This window comes from Triticum dicoccoides, chromosome 1A (genome assembly GCF_002162155.2).
Source record: "Triticum dicoccoides isolate Atlit2015 ecotype Zavitan chromosome 1A, WEW_v2.0, whole genome shotgun sequence".
NCBI classification, from domain to species: Eukaryota; Viridiplantae; Streptophyta; class Magnoliopsida; order Poales; family Poaceae; genus Triticum; species Triticum dicoccoides.
Genome location: NC_041380.1, coordinates 28,395,255 through 28,411,218, shown reverse-complemented (window position 1 = coordinate 28,411,218; position 15,964 = coordinate 28,395,255). Strand labels below are relative to the sequence as shown.

The window sequence follows — 15,964 nt, the reverse complement described above, 5'->3', positions numbered from 1 at the left end:
CTCGCCTGAATCTTCGCGGCGGGTCCTCTCAGTCGTCCGCAAATGCGGCGGCGCGTGGACGCAGCTTCAACAAGAACAACAACTCCATCGGCAATGGTGATCGCGGCGGTGGTCGCGGCTTCAACAACAAACCAGGCGGTGGTGGTGACCGTGGCCGTGGTGGTGACCACGGCCGTGGTCGAGGCAACTCGGGAGGCAGGGGGAACTACAACAACAACTCCTCTGCCAAACCGGTGTGCCAGATATGTGGAAAAGTTGGCCACCCTGCCTGGAAGTGCTGGAAGCGCTACGACTCCTCATATCAGGGAGGAGAGGAGCGCTCGGCCAATATGGCTACTCATCAGTATGGGGTTGACACCAACTGGTACATGGACAGTGGTGCAACCGACCATATTACGAGCGATCTGGAGAAGCTGACCGTCCGGGAGAGGTACACGGGCGGTGATCAGATTCATACTGCAAACGGATCAGGTATGTCCATTGATCATATTGGTTATGCAACTATTTCTACCCCAGATCGTAATCTTCATCTAAAAGATGTCCTTCATGTTCCGGAGGCAACAAAAGATTTGATTTCTGCAAGTAAACTTGCTCTTGACAATAATACTATTGTTGAAATTCACCCTCATTTTTTTCTCATCAAGGATCTGGAAACGAGGAAGGTTCTACTTCGAGGCAGGGGTAGAAGAGGGCTCTATCCTGTCAAACACACCGGGGGAAACGTCAAGAAGCATGTGCTCAATGTCACCAAACCACCTCTGGATTGGTGGCATAGACGTTTAGGTCATCCTTCTTCCATAGTTGTTAGGAAGATTCTTAGTGAGAATAAACTCCCGTGTGTCAATAATGATAGCAATAAGCATGTATGTGACGCCTGCCAAAAGGGCAAAAGTCACCAGTTACCTTATCCTCGATCCTTGAGTGAATCTAAATTTCCTTTGGAACTTGTCTTTTCTGATGTGTGGGGTCCTGCTGTTGAAACAGTAGGCAGAAAAAAAATACTATGTGAGTTTTATCGATGACTTTAGTAAATTCACATGGATCTATCTCATCAAGCACAAATCTGAAGTTTTTTAGAAATTTCATGACTTCCAAAACCTTGTTGAACGACGTTTTGATCGCAAGATTCTTGCCCTCCAAACAGATTGGGAGGGGAGTACGAAAAGTTGAACTCTTTCTTCACCAAAATTGGTATTTCACACCATGTATCATGCCCTCTTGCTCATCAGCAGAATGGGTCAGCTGAGCGCAAACACTGTCACATTGTTGAGGTCGGCCTCTCCTTGCTCGCTCAAGCCTCTATGCCCTTGAAGTTTTGGGATGAGGCCTTCCTTGCCGCAACCTATCTGATCAATAGGGTTCCAAGCAAGGTCATAAATCATGAAACACCTCTTACTAGGTTATTTGGTGAAACTCCCAATTATTCCTCTCTTAGAATTTTTGGGTGTGCTTGTTGGCCCAATCTACGTCCATATAATACACATAAGCTTCAATTCCGATCAAAGCAATATCCTTTTCTTGGTTATAGTAACCTGCCCAAAGGCTACAAGTGCCTTGATATCTCTACAGGGCGTGTATACATTTCTAGGGATGTGGTATTTGATGAAAATATGTTTCCTTTTGCGGCCCTTCATCCTAATGCCGGCGCTCGTCTAAGGGCTGAGATTCTTCTTCTTCCTCCTAACCTTCTTAATCCTACCGATCAAGGGGGAGAATTAGTTGATGATCAAATGATTAATAGGACTACTAATGGTTCTGATGATGCAGGAAGCCGCAGTGAAAAAAATGTAGCAGAAAACACTGGTTTTGGCCATGATTTTATGCAGCAGATACAGCCAAATCGGCCTGGCTCGGGACACGGAGCAGATCCTCCTGCGCATACGGATCCCGAGAGATCTGTGGCAGGGCAGATTCGCCTGCGCATGTGGATCCCGAGAGATCCGGCGGCGCTGCTGCATCTGGCGCGTGCATAGACTCAGAGGCGGAACCGCGCACTCCGGCTGGCGCAGCTACCCCACCTGATGCGGGCAGCCCATCCACGGGTGACACGCGGCCAGGCTCGCGGTTGGGTGCGCGGGCTGACGCAGGTGCGTCCAATGCGTCGCCATCACCCAATGATGAGGAGGCGCGGACTCTCGGGCGTGTGTCGCCTGGACGCGCGCAGACTCCCGGACGTGTGTCGCCTGGACGCACCTCTGCCTCGCCTCCCGATAGGACCGATCCCCAGGTCCGACCGCGTCCAGAACCGGCTGCAGGATTGTCTACAACGTCAGGATCTTCTGTGACTGTTGAACCGGAGCGACCCAATACACGGTCACAAAGAGGTATTTTTAAACCACTTGTTCCTAAAGATGGAACGGCCAGGTATGGTAAAAATTTCAAAGTAGTAAACTTTGCTGCTACTGGTGAACCTTGTGATCTAGCTGAAGCACTAGATGATAAAAACTGGAAACGAGCTATGGAAGTAGAGTATGATGCACTTATGAAAAATCAAACTTGGCATCTAGTCTCACCTAAACAAGGTAGAAACATTATAGATTGCAAATGGGTATACAAAATTAAGAGGAATTCTGATGGTACAATAGATAGATACAAAGCTAGACTAGTAGCAAAGGGGTTTAAACAACGTTATGGAATTGACTATGAAGACACTTTTAGTCCAGTAGTCAAGGCAGCTACTATTAAACTTGTTCTGTCTATTGCTGTTTCCAGGGGATGGACTCTTCGCCAATTGGATGTACAGAATGCGTTCTTACATGGCATTCTCGAGGAGGAGGTGTACATGAAGCAACCACCTGGGTTTGTGGATGGCACCAAACCACAACATGTGTGTAAATTGGACAAAGCACTGTATGGTCTGAAACAGGCACCTAGAGCTTGGTACTCAAGACTAAGCACAAAGCTTCAACAACTTGGTTTCCGACCCTCAAGGGGAGATACTTCTATGTTTTTCTTCAAAAATGAGAAGGTGATCATTTATATGCTTATATATGTAGATGATATAATTGTTGCTAGCTCCTCTCCACAAGCCACCTCAGCTTTACTCAGAAACTTGAAGAATGACTTTGCTCTCAAGGACTTGGGAGAATTACATTATTTCCTTGGCATAGAAGTAAAACAGGTACATGATGGTATATTGGTGACTCAGGAAAAATATGCCAAGGATATACTCAAGCGTGTAGGTATGAGAGACTGTAAACCCTCCAGTACACCTTTATCTACAACAGAAAAATTATCATTGCATAAAGGAGAGTTGTTGAGTCCAGAGGAAGGGACTAAATATAGGAGTGTGGTGGGTGCACTACAATATTTAACTTTGACAAGACCTGATATATCCTTCTCTGTTAACAAGGTCTGTCAATTTCTGCACTCCCCTACTTCACTTCATTGGACAGCAGTAAAAAGGATATTGAGATATGTTCAAGGAAGTGCAGGTACATGACTGAAAATAGGTAAATCACCCTCAACAATTGTTAGTGCCTTTTCTGATGCAGATTGGGCAGGGTGTCCTGATGACAGAAGGTGTACAGGTGGATTTGCTGTTTTCTTTGGTTCTAACCTCATATCCTGGAATGCAAAGAAACAAGCAACAGTCTCTCGCTCTAGTACTGAAGCAGAATATAAATCTCTGGCAAATGCAACAGCTGAGGTAATGTGGATGGAAACTCTATTAGATGAGCTAGGAGTAAGAAGAACAAGCACTTCTTGCCTATGGTGTGATAATCTTGGGGCAACGTATCTCTCAGCTAACCCAGTGTTTCATGCAAGGACTAAACACATAAAGATTGATTTTCACTTTGTCAGAGAGAGGGTTGCTAGGAAATTGTTGGAGATCAGATTCATTCCAACAGGAGACCAAGTGGCGGATGGTTTTACAAAACCGTTACAGATTCGACAACTACAAGCCTTCAAGAACAATCTCAACCTTGACACGTTTAGATTGAGGAAGGATGTTAAATGATATGGCTGTAGTTGTAACGTGACATATGTCACGGCGTGTAACTTGTGTGCGTGTGTTGTAACTTGGGCAGGTTGTTGGAGATTAGAGATCCTTCTCTTGTATAGTCTTGGATGAGGGGTCAAGCTAACACAACAACCTGCCAACCGATGTAATCTTGTCTTGCTATTTAACACGCACGCATCCCTGCCAGGAGGCATACGCTTCACCTCTTTTCTTTTAGAGCACACCATGAGGCACTACGATGCAATACCGACGGGCGTGTCATGCTTGCTCTAGCAGTGTGCGAGGACACAGATGCTTTCCTAGCTGACGAACACCATGAAGCAGAACGCATGCCTTCGCAGTTCACGGAGCTAGCCCATGCACGTACCAGATCGATCGTAGAGCCTCCCATGCAAATATAACTCTTCTTTTTTTTTGCGGGGAACAACTATTCCGTCTGTTGTAAATCATTTGAAGAGCTAAAAGAGTGTCTTTAATCGAGATTACTTAGTTCGTTAATTAATCAGCTCATCCTTCTTTTTGGGTGGAGTCACTCACGTCTTGCAGCCTTCTCATCCTAAAATGTATTGCATCAGATCACGTCGTGCGTCCTACATGCCAAGTCACCCTGGCGTTAAACCTGACTCTAGAGAACGAATAGGATTTAGTGTCGAACATCTAACAATTGTGCTCATTGTAAGAGATTACCCCAATATATAGTTGAATATGGAACCAGAAATAGAGTTATGGTTTTTGTTACACAGACTAATTAGATTTAGATTACTAGAAAGCAATGATATCTTTGTTGAAAATCATGGCTCCTCCTTCCTCGGGCGACGCGACTGAGGCGAAACAAAATCGGCACACTACTCGCCCTCCCACCTACCCCCGCATCTCATCGAGCTATCCCCGCCCCAATTCCCCAACTATGAACAAACATGGATGGAGCGCGCCGCCGCGGGCTTCGGATCCGCCGACTTGCGCCGGCAACGCGGGTAGCTGAGCCATTGGCGCTCCCACCTCCTACAGTGGCGCCGCTGCCCCAGATCGATGCGAATTCACCGGAGGCTCGCTTGGAGATGCGACGGGTGGTGCTGGAGCGATTCCCATACAGGGACAAGTGTGCGGACATTCACCTCCGCATCATATGCCATGTGAACTTCGTCGAGGGCGCACGCTTCGTCGGGACAATGGCTGCTCGGATCTGGAGCTCCTCTTCTGGGCGATCCAGGAAGCCGAATCAACGGATCCAATCCAGGTAGCACGGTGGGTGAATTTCAGGACGGCGAATCCATCACGGCTCAACATCATGCCCCCGTCGGTGGAGGAGATTGCCAATATCCCACCGGAGTTCCTTCCACCAGGGGTTCGCTTGCCCCGCCACCGCCAGTAAATCAGCTACTGCTTCAGCAGGTCCAACACCAACGACGACCCATCGACCCTCCTCCATGGCCAGGTGAGAAAGGTATGCATTCCATCTATGCAAATTCATTGACGCGGGCTCGTTTTCTGGCTTTCCATTTGCGCAGAGTTCGAAGTTTGAACCTAACTATCAAGCATGTTCATGATCAGTGTGTTCATACAGTTGTGGATTCGGGGGATTCTCCCTCGTAGCAGAGTGTTGTCATTTCAACGGCCGGTGCGGTCTCGGTGGAGGTGAGCTCCGGCGATGGACTCGTTCCAGAATCGTGTTTGGTGAACAGAGTGGGGGCGACGCCGAAATGTCTATCCCGCCCCTCGTCTCCAGCTGTGACGGGTCCCACCTGTTGGGGAACGTAGTAATTTCAAAAAATTTCCTGAGAAAAGGAATGCCTGAGATTCAACAATCTAAACGTAGGACACCCCAGCGGTGGATATATTCATAAAAGATGTTGCAAGTGCATGTTAATCGCCATCAAATTCTGTTGGAAACTAGAGTAATTTACTAGGAATCTTACATACACACACAACCTAATCCAATTCAGCTTCAGCTAATACTTCATCTTTTTATGGGAGAAAATTAAAGCCCCATCGATATCGGTCGTTAATATGTGCAACTGCAGAACAAGCATTGTATCACCAAAGCTTTACATTGTACCTGTATACAGTATCACTCTGTCCCAAAATAAGTGTCTCAAGATTAATACAACTTTGTAGTGAATTTAGTACAAAAGTTGAAACCGTTATTTTGGGATGGAGGGACTAAACGACTAACAGAAAAATATTGTGACATCGACTGGTCGAGGTACTTCTTATATGTGCATGACTGTGAAGCTAAAATTTTTACCACCTCATGAGCATGACGGCAAATAATTCAGAAGCATGAGCCTCCCGACATGGGCTAAGGAATTTCCACGTCTGCCACTGAAGCTTAGACGTGATATCATGATGCACAACATCACTCTTTGTTAATGATTCTAGCTCAAGCGTTTTCCATAAGGAATGGACAACTGATTGACATATCTCCGCTTGCACATTTTCCATTTCACTATTGTTGTTCATTTTAATCCAGTGGAAAAAAATGTATGTTAGGTACTCATGGGTACATCGAGCAGGAGTTCATTTAGTAGAAACACTGAAGTACTCTTCCATATGAATGTATTCCGTCAGAGACTGTGCATTTATATATTGTTTAATTGAAAGACTGTCATATACTAATGTTTCCTCCACATTGTATTTTCTTGCAAATTGCCAATCAGGAACAATTTCCTCATGAATGTTGCTGGGTCAATGTAAACAAATGAATATGCGCATGGAGATTACTATCAGTATCATGGAGCTTGATGTTTGGAAATAAATTGTGTTCATTATATGAAATGGGAAGTTCTGAACTGATTGATTTCCTTCCATCTTAGAAATCAAGAATTTCTTCTATGTGCACACTGATGGTCACTGACTTCATATTACTGTACTCTCAGCAACATCTGTATGTGTCATCCATTTGCCAGGAGTCAGTGTATTAATTAACCCCTTTTGCCTCTGGCAATAAAAGCAAGAAATGTGTGGTGAAATAAAGATAGCTCTTCTTGTACGTCATTTTGAACTTCTAATCAATCAAGTTTAAATGCCAGTTAGATATCAATCATACTCGGAGGGTACGAGCATCTATACACTCGTAGAATCATACAAGTGTTGTACAGGGTATTATTTATTTATTTTATTATTAGCGGAAACAGGGTACTAAAACTTAAAAGTGCCTATGTTAGGTAGGTAAAGATTTGCTGAGGGGAACAGAAACGAGATGCCTCTTCTATTTTGGCTTCCGTTTCATAGAACACTTGCTGATTTTAGGTGCAAACATCTGAGTTTGTCGATTAAAGCAACTTATATTTTTTTTAGGGTAGTCATCAGTTTATTTTCCCCAAATAAACTTATATCAAGGCTTTTGTGGAGTGGGTTTTGCCGGTGATCATTTTGTGGCGAAATCAGAGCTACCTAATTGTTGGCACGTGTGCCCAACAATTCGGGATTCACTGTGTAGGCTTTGTGTAGCAATTGCAGCGTGTTGATACAGTCTTTTACAGTGATATCGGAGTCGTTGCCTCGAGTAGGTGTGCTGACCAGAACACTTAAAGAGAAACCTCAGTGGCGGCCTTGTCCTTGGCGGCTTTCGTGTAATGTGTGTTCATAGCAATGCCTGCTAGTGGTGCCCTGTGTGGCTGCGTCGGACAGTGTTTTTAGTGATTTTCAGCTGATCAACTAGACAAATATATTCTTAATTAATACCGTTAGATTTTCAGACTCGGGTTAAAATACATTATGTCCGTGTATCCTGAGCCAATTTAAAGTTGTGGTACAATATTTCTGAAAGAAAAGCATTGATGTGATATTTATTGCAAGTCGTCAAAAGCTATTTAAAGAAACAGATACCCAGTGATGTTGTAGCAGCATATATACTCTCATCTTGTCAAACTTACAACAGCATACGGGGAGTATAAAATCAGTCCAAATTAGTAGTAGTCCTAAGATAAGATATATTAGGGTTCGACTTGTATACTAGAATTGGAAGGTGTCTGGAATTTCGCTTCTATAGTTTTTGAGCAGTTTTTGTGGATGTCCACAATATGTCGTGCTACGGCCGAAGTTTGTCTAGGAGTCGTGTGGAAGTTGTTTGCTTGTTTTAGTTACCTGGCTTGAAGAAGGGATCCAACCTCTGCCTGACCTGGTCTGGGCCATATAGGCGTTTGAACGAGGCGAGCACCCTGGTCAGGGCACCGCCGGGAGCATGTTAAATGATATGGCTGTAGTTGTAACGTGACATATGTCACGGCGTGTAACTTGTGTGCGTGTGTTGTAACTTGGGCATGTTGTTGGAGATTAGAGATCCTTATCTTGTATAGTCTTGGATGAGGGGTCAAGCTAACACAACAACCTGCCAACCGATGTAATCTTGTCTTGCTATTTAACACGCACGCATCCCTGCCAGGAGGCATACGCTTCACCTCTTTTTTTTATGGTAATCAGAGCCTACCTGGGGTTCATCCATGGCGAGCTCTTCCTCCGCAAACTCCTTCCCCTCGTCTCCGTTTGCACACAACGCAAGCGAGAAGCTTACGAGAGGGAACGAGGCCTTATGGCGCGCCACGGTGCTCTCAGCCATCAGGGGAGCGCAGATGGCAAGCTTCCTCAACACCGAGCAGCCGCCTCCGCCCACGACCATTGAAGTCACCGGCGACGACGGCAAAACCAAGACGAAGGCGCCAAACCCTGAGTTCGGTGTGTGGTACGCGCGGGATCAGCAGGTTTTCTCATACCTGCTGACTACGCTACCGCGCGAGATGGCCGTCCAAGTGGCAACCTGCCACACCGCGGCCGAGCTGTGGAACACGGTGCAAGGGATGCTCGCGCCGCACACCAGGGTGCGGATCGTCAACGTCAGAATCGCCCTAGCCAATCTTCAGAAGGGCAACTCCACGATCACAGAGTATGTTGGTAAGGTCTGAACCCTATGTGATGAACTAACTGCTTCAGGGAAGCCTTTGGACAAGGAAGAGGTGATCTCCCACATCCTTGCTGGACTGGATGAGGAGTACGACCCAGTGGTGTCGGCCATGTGTTCTAGGGTCTAACCTGTCAAGATCCCGGAGCTGTTCTCACAGCTTCTGAGTTTTGAGACTCGCCTGAATCTTCGCGGCGGGTCCTCTCAGTCGTCCGCAAATGCGGCGGCGCGTGGACGTGGCTTCAACAAGAACAACAACTCCATCGGCAATGGTGATCGCGGCGGTGGTCGCGGCTTCAACAACAAACCAGGCGGTGGTGGTGGCCGTGGCCGTGGTGGTGACCACGGCCGTGGTCGAGGCAACTCGGGAGGCAGGGGGAACTACAACAACAACTCCTCTGCCAAACCGGTGTGCCAGATATGTGGAAAAGTTGGCCACCCTGCCTGGAAGTGCTGGAAGCGCTACGACTCCTCATATCAGGGAGGAGAGGAGCGCTCGGCCAATATGGCTACTCATCAGTATGGGGTTGACACCAACTGGTACATGGACAGTGGTGCAACCGACCATATTACGAGCGATCTGGAGAAGCTGACCGTCCGGGAGAGGTACACGGGCGGTGATCAGATTCATACTGCAAACGGATCAGGTATGTCCATTGATCATATTGGTTATGCAACTATTTCTACCCCAGATCGTAATCTTCATCTAAAAGATGTCCTTCATGTTCCCGAGGCAACAAAAGATTTGATTTCTGCAAGTAAACTTGCTCTTGACAATAATACTATTGTTGAAATTCACCCTCATTTTTTTCTCATCAAGGATCTGGAAACGAGGAAGGTTCTACTTCGAGGCAGGGGTAGAAGAGGGCTCTATCCTGTCAAACACACCGGGGGAAACGTCAAGAAGCATGTGCTCAATGTCACCAAACCACCTCTGGATTGGTGGCATAGACGTTTAGGTCATCCTTCTTCCATAGTTGTTAGGAAGATTCTTAGTGAGAATAAACTCCCGTGTGTCAATAATGATAGCAATAAGCATGTATGTGACGCCTGCCAAAAGGGGAAAAGTCACCAGTTACCTTATCCTCGATCCTTGAGTGAATCTAAATTTCCTTTGGAACTTGTCTTTTCTGATGTGTGGGGTCCTGCTGTTGAAACAGTAGGCAGAAAAAAATACTATGTGAGTTTTATCGATGACTTTAGTAAATTCACATGGATCTATCTCATCAAGCACAAATCTGAAGTTTTTCAGAAATTTCATGATTTCCAAAACCTTGTTGAACGACGTTTTGATCGCAAGATTCTTGCCCTCCAAACAGATTGGGAGGGGAGTACGAAAAGTTGAACTCTTTCTTCACCAAAATTGGTATTTCACACCATGTATCATGCCCTCATGCTCATCAGCAGAATGGGTCAGCTGAGCGCAAACACTGTCACATTGTTGAGGTCGGCCTCTCCTTGCTCGCTCAAGCCTCTATGCCCTTGAAGTTTTGGGATGAGGCCTTCCTTGCCGCAACCTATCTGATCAATAGGGTTCCAAGCAAGGTCATAAATCATGAAACACCTCTTACTAGGTTATTCGGTGAAACTCCCAATTATTCCTCTCTTAAAATTTTTGGGTGTGCTTGTTGGCCCAATCTACGTCCATATAATACACATAAGCTTCAATTCCGATCAAAGCAATGTGCTTTTCTTGGTTATAGTAACCTGCACAAAGGCTACAAGTGCCTTGATATCTCTACAGGGCGTGTATACATTTCTAGGGATGTGGTATTTGATGAAAATCTGTTTCCTTTTGCGGCCCTTCATCCTAATGCCGGCGCTCGTCTAAGGGCTGAGATTCTTCTTCTTCCTCCTAACCTTCTTAATCCTACCGATCAAGGGGGAGAATTAGTTGATGATCAAATGATTAATAGGACTACTAATGGTTCTGATGATGCAGGAAGCCGCAGTGAAAAAAATGTAGCAGAAAACACTGGTTTTGGCCATGATTTTATGCAGCAGATACAGCCAAATCGGCCTGGCTCGGGACACGGAGCAGATCCTCCTGCGCGTACGGATCCCGAGACATCTGGTGGCAGGGAAGATTCGCCTGCGCATGTGGATCCCGAGAGATCCGGCAGCGCTGCTGCATCTAGCGCGTGCATAGACTCAGAGGCGGAACCACGCACTCCGGCTGGCGCAGCTACCCCACCTGATGCGGGCAGCCCATCCACGGGTGACACGCGGCCAGGCTCGTGGTTGGGTGCGCGGGCTGACGCAGGTGCATCCAATGCGTCGCCATCACCCAATGATGAGGAGGCGCGGACTCTCGGGCGTGTGTCGCCTGGACGCGCGCAGACTCCCGGACATGTGTCGCCTGGACGCACCTCTGCCTCGCCTCCCGACAGGACCGATCCCCAGGTCCGACCGCGTCCAGAACCGGCTGCAGGATTGTCTGCAACGTCAGGATCTTCTGTGACTGTTGAACCGGAGCGACCCAATACACGGTCACAAAGAGGTATTTTTAAACCACTTGTTCCTAAAGATGGAACGGCCGGGTATGGTAAAAATTTCAAAGTAGTAAACTTTGCTGCTACTGGTGAACCTTGTGATCTAGCTGAAGCACTAGATGATAAAAACTGGAAACGAGCTATGGAAGTAGAGTATGATGCACTTATGAAAAATCAAACTTGGCATCTAGTCTCACCTAAACAAGGTAGAAACATTATAGATTGCAAATGAGTATACAAAATTAAGAGGAATTCTGATGGTACAATAGATAGATACAAAGCTAGACTAGTAGCAAAGGGGTTTAAACAACGTTATGGAATTGACTATGAAGACACTTTTAGTCCAGTAGTCAAGGCAGCTACTATTAGACTTGTTCTGTCTATTGTTGTTTCCAGGGGATGGACTCTTCGCCAATTGGATGTACAGAATGCGTTCTTACATGGCATTCTCGAGGAGGAGGTGTACATGAAGCAACCACCTGGGTTTGTGGATGGCACCAAACCACAGCATGTGTGTAAATTGGACAAAGCACTGTATGGTCTGAAACAGGCACCTAGAGCTTGGTACTCAAGACTAAGCACAAAGCTTCAACAACTTGGTTTCCGACCCTCAAGGGGAGATACTTCTCTGTTTTTCTTCAAAAATGAGAAGGTGATCATTTATATGCTTATATATGTAGATGATATAATTGTTGCTAGCTCCTCTCCACAAGCCACCTCAGCTTTACTCAGAAACTTGAAGAATGACTTTGCTCTCAAGGACTTGGGAGAATTACATTATTTCATTGGCATAGAAGTAAAACAGGTACATGATGGTATATTGGTGACTCAGGAAAAATATGCCAAGGATATACTCAAGCGTGTAGGTATGAGAGACTGTAAACCCTCCAGTACACCTTTATCTACAACAGAAAAATTATCATTGCATAAAGGAGAGTTGTTGAGTCCAGAGGAAGGGACTAAATATAGGAGTGTGGTGGGTGCACTACAATATTTAACTTTGACTATTCCGTCTGTTGTAAATCATTTGAAGAGCTAAAAGAGTGTCTTTAATCGAGATTACTTAGTTCGTTAATTAATCAGCTCATCCTTCTTTTTGGGTGGAGTCACTCACGTCTTGCAGCCTTCTCATCCTAAAATGTATTGCATCAGATCACGTCGTGCGTCCTACATGCCAAGTCACCCTGGCGTTAAACCTGACTCTAGAGAACGAATAGGATTTAGTGTCGAACATCTAACAATTGTGCTCATTGTAAGAGATTACCCCAATATATAGTTGAATATGGAACCAGAAATAGAGTTATGGTTTTTGTTACACAGACTAATTAGATTTAGATTACTAGAAAGCAATGATATCTTTGTTGAAAATCATGGCTCCTCCTTCCTCGGGCGACGCGACTGAGGCGAAACAAAATCGGCACACTACTCGCCCTCCCACCTACCCCCGCATCTCATCGAGCTATCCCCGCCCCAATTCCCCAACTATGAACAAACATGGATGGAGCGCGCCGCCGCGGGCTTCGGATCCGCCGACTTGCGCCGGCAACGCGGGTAGCTGAGCCATTGGCGCTCCCACCTCCTACAGTGGCGCCGCTGCCCCAGATCGATGCGAATTCACCGGAGGCTCGCTTGGAGATGCGACGGGTGGTGCTGGAGCGATTCCCATACAGGGACAAGTGTGCGGACATTCACCTCCGCATCATATGCCATGTGAACTTCGTCGAGGGCGCACGCTTCGTCGGGACAATGGCTGCTCGGATCTGGAGCTCCTCTTCTGGGCGATCCAGGAAGCCGAATCAACGGATCCAATCCAGGTAGCACGGTGGGTGAATTTCAGTTCGGCAAATCCATCACGGCTCAACATCATGCCCCCGTCGGTGGAGGGGATTGCCAATATCCCACCGGAGTTCCTTCCACCAGAGGTTCGCTTGCCCCGCCACCGCCAGTAAATCAGCTACTGCTTCAGCAGGTCCAACACCAACGACGACCCATCGACCCTTCTCCATGGCCAGGTGAGAAAGGTATGCATTCCATCTATGCAAATTCGTTGATGCGGGCTCGTTTTCTGGCTTTCCATTTGCGCAGAGTTCGAAGTTTGAACCTAACTATCAAGCATGTTCATGATCAGTGTGTTCATACAGTTGTGGATTCGGGGGATTCTCCCTCGTAGAAGAGTGTTGCCATTTCAACGGCCGGTGCGGTCTCGGTGGAGGTGAGCTCCGGCGATGGACTCGTTCCAGAATCGTGTTTGGTGAACAGAGTGGGGGCAACGCCGGAATGTCTATCCCGCCCCTCGTCTCCAGCTGTGACGGGTCCCACCTGTTGGGAAACGTAGTAATTTCAAAAAATTTCCTACGCACACGCAAGAGGTGATGCATAGCAACGAGGGGAGAGTGTGATCTACGTACCCTTGTAGATCGACAACGGAAGCGTTTGGTTGATGTAGTCGTACGTCTTCACGGCCCGACCGATCAAGCACCGAAACTACGGCACCTCCGAGTTTTAGCACACGTTCAGCTCGATGACGATCCCCGGACTCCGATCCAGCAAAGTGTCGGGGAAGAGTTCTGTCAGCACGACGGCGTGGTGACAATCTTGATGTACTACTGTCGCAGGGCTTCGCCTACGCACCGCTACAATATTATCAAGGACTATGGTGGCAGGGGGCGCCGCACACGGCTAAGAATAAGATCACGTGGATCAACTTGTGTCTCTGGGGTGCCCCTGCCTCCGTATATAAAGGCTCAAGAGGGGGAGGCCGGCCGGCCATCATAGGGCGCGCCAGGAGGAGTCCTACTCCCTCCGGGAGTAGGACTTCTCCCCCAATCCTAGTTGGAATAGGATTCGCGAGGTGGGAAAAGAGAGAGAGAGAGAGAAGGAGGAGGGCGCCGGCCCCCTCTCTCCTTGTCCTATTCGGACTAGGGGGGAGGGGCGCGCGGCCCAGCCCTGGCTGCCTCTCCTCTTCTTCCACTAAGGCCCATTAAGGCCCATATAGCTCCCGGGGGGTTCCGGTAACCTCCCGGTACTCCACACTTCCAATATCCAAATATAGGCTTCCAATATATCAATCTTTATGTCTCGACCATTTTGAGACTCCTCGTCATGTCCGTGATCACATCCGGGACACCGAACAACCTTCGGTACATCAAAATGCATAAACTCATAATATAACTGTCATCGTAACCTTAAGCGTGCGGACCCTACGGGTTCGAGAACAATGTAGACATGACCGAGACACGTCTCCGGTCAATAACCAATAGCGGAACCTGGATGCTCATATTGGCTCCTGCATATTCTACGAAGATCTTTATCGGTCAGACCGCATAACAACATATGTTGTTCCCTTTTTCATCGGTATGTTACTTGCCCGAGATTCGATCGTCGGTATTCCAATACCTAGTTCAATCTCGTTACTGGCAAGTCTCTTTACTCGTTCTGTAATACATCGTTCCGCAACTAACTCATTAGTTGCAATGCTTGCAAGGCTTAAGTGATGTGCATTACCGAGAGGGCCCAGAGATACCTCTCCGACAATCGGAGTGACAAATCCTAATCTCGAAATACGCCAACCCAACATGTACCTTTGTAGACACCCGTAGAGCTCCTTTATAATCACCCAGTTACGTTGTGACGTTTGGTAGCACACAAAGTGTTCCTCTGGTAAACGGGAGTTGCATAATCTCATAGTCATAGGAACATGTATAAGTCATGAAGAAAGCAATAGCAACATACTAAACGATCGGGTGCTAAGCTAATGGAATGGGTCATGTCAATCAGATCATTCACTTAATGATGTGATCCCGTTAATCAAATAACAACTCCTTGTTCATGGTTAGGAAACATAACCATCTTTGATTAACGAGCTAGTCAAGTAGAGGCATACTAGTGACACTTTGTTTGGCTATGTATTCACACATGTATTATGTTTCCGGTTAATACAATTCTAGCATAAATAATAAACATTTATCATGATATAAGGAAATAAATAATAACTTTATTATTGCCTCTAGGGCATATTTCCTTCACCACCTTCAAGTTGCGTGCTCTAGGCAAGAAGATGGGTAGGGCTGTGTGTTTGGGTAACGTGGAAACCCTAGAAAGCATGGAGGAGCACTTTGGCCACTAGTGGCTTCTTCCTTCCCCTCCATGCTGCCGCCACCTACACCCAACCCGCCCCACCTTCCGGTTTTCTGTGTTGGATTCGGAAAGATCTAGTTGAGACAAAATCATTCACTACTGCTGATTGCTTCCCCACCTCACTAAGCCAGTTTGATCCACCACCCCAAAACATCCAAGTTTCTCGGGAAGGGCTTGGCCCTGGCTCTTTATCTTTCGCGGAGGTGGTGAAGTGTGGTTCAAAGATGTCAGACCGCAAAGCAGGAGGGAGTGGCAATGTTATTGCTGGTCAATCCAAGACGGCCGGGCAAAAGTCCGGTTCCCTCGCCAGGTGCAAGCAGCCACTTGCTACGCCTATCAAAGAACAAGCATCTGCGCCCAAACCAACCAAGTCTACGGCATCAACTGTGGGTTCCTCTTAGGTACAATCATCCCGGTCTGTTGAGTTGGAAGTGGAACAAGTGCTCGATCCTAGATATAAAGATATGATATGCT

The 15,964-nt window shown here is 46.9% G+C and overlaps 1 pseudogene; it reads left to right on the top strand.

The window, feature by feature from the left end:
• Nucleotides 1-8,898: 8,898 nt before the first annotated feature.
• LOC119296217 lies at nt 8,899-9,037 on the top strand (annotated as a pseudogene).
• The last annotated feature ends 6,927 nt before the right edge of the window (nt 9,038-15,964 follow it).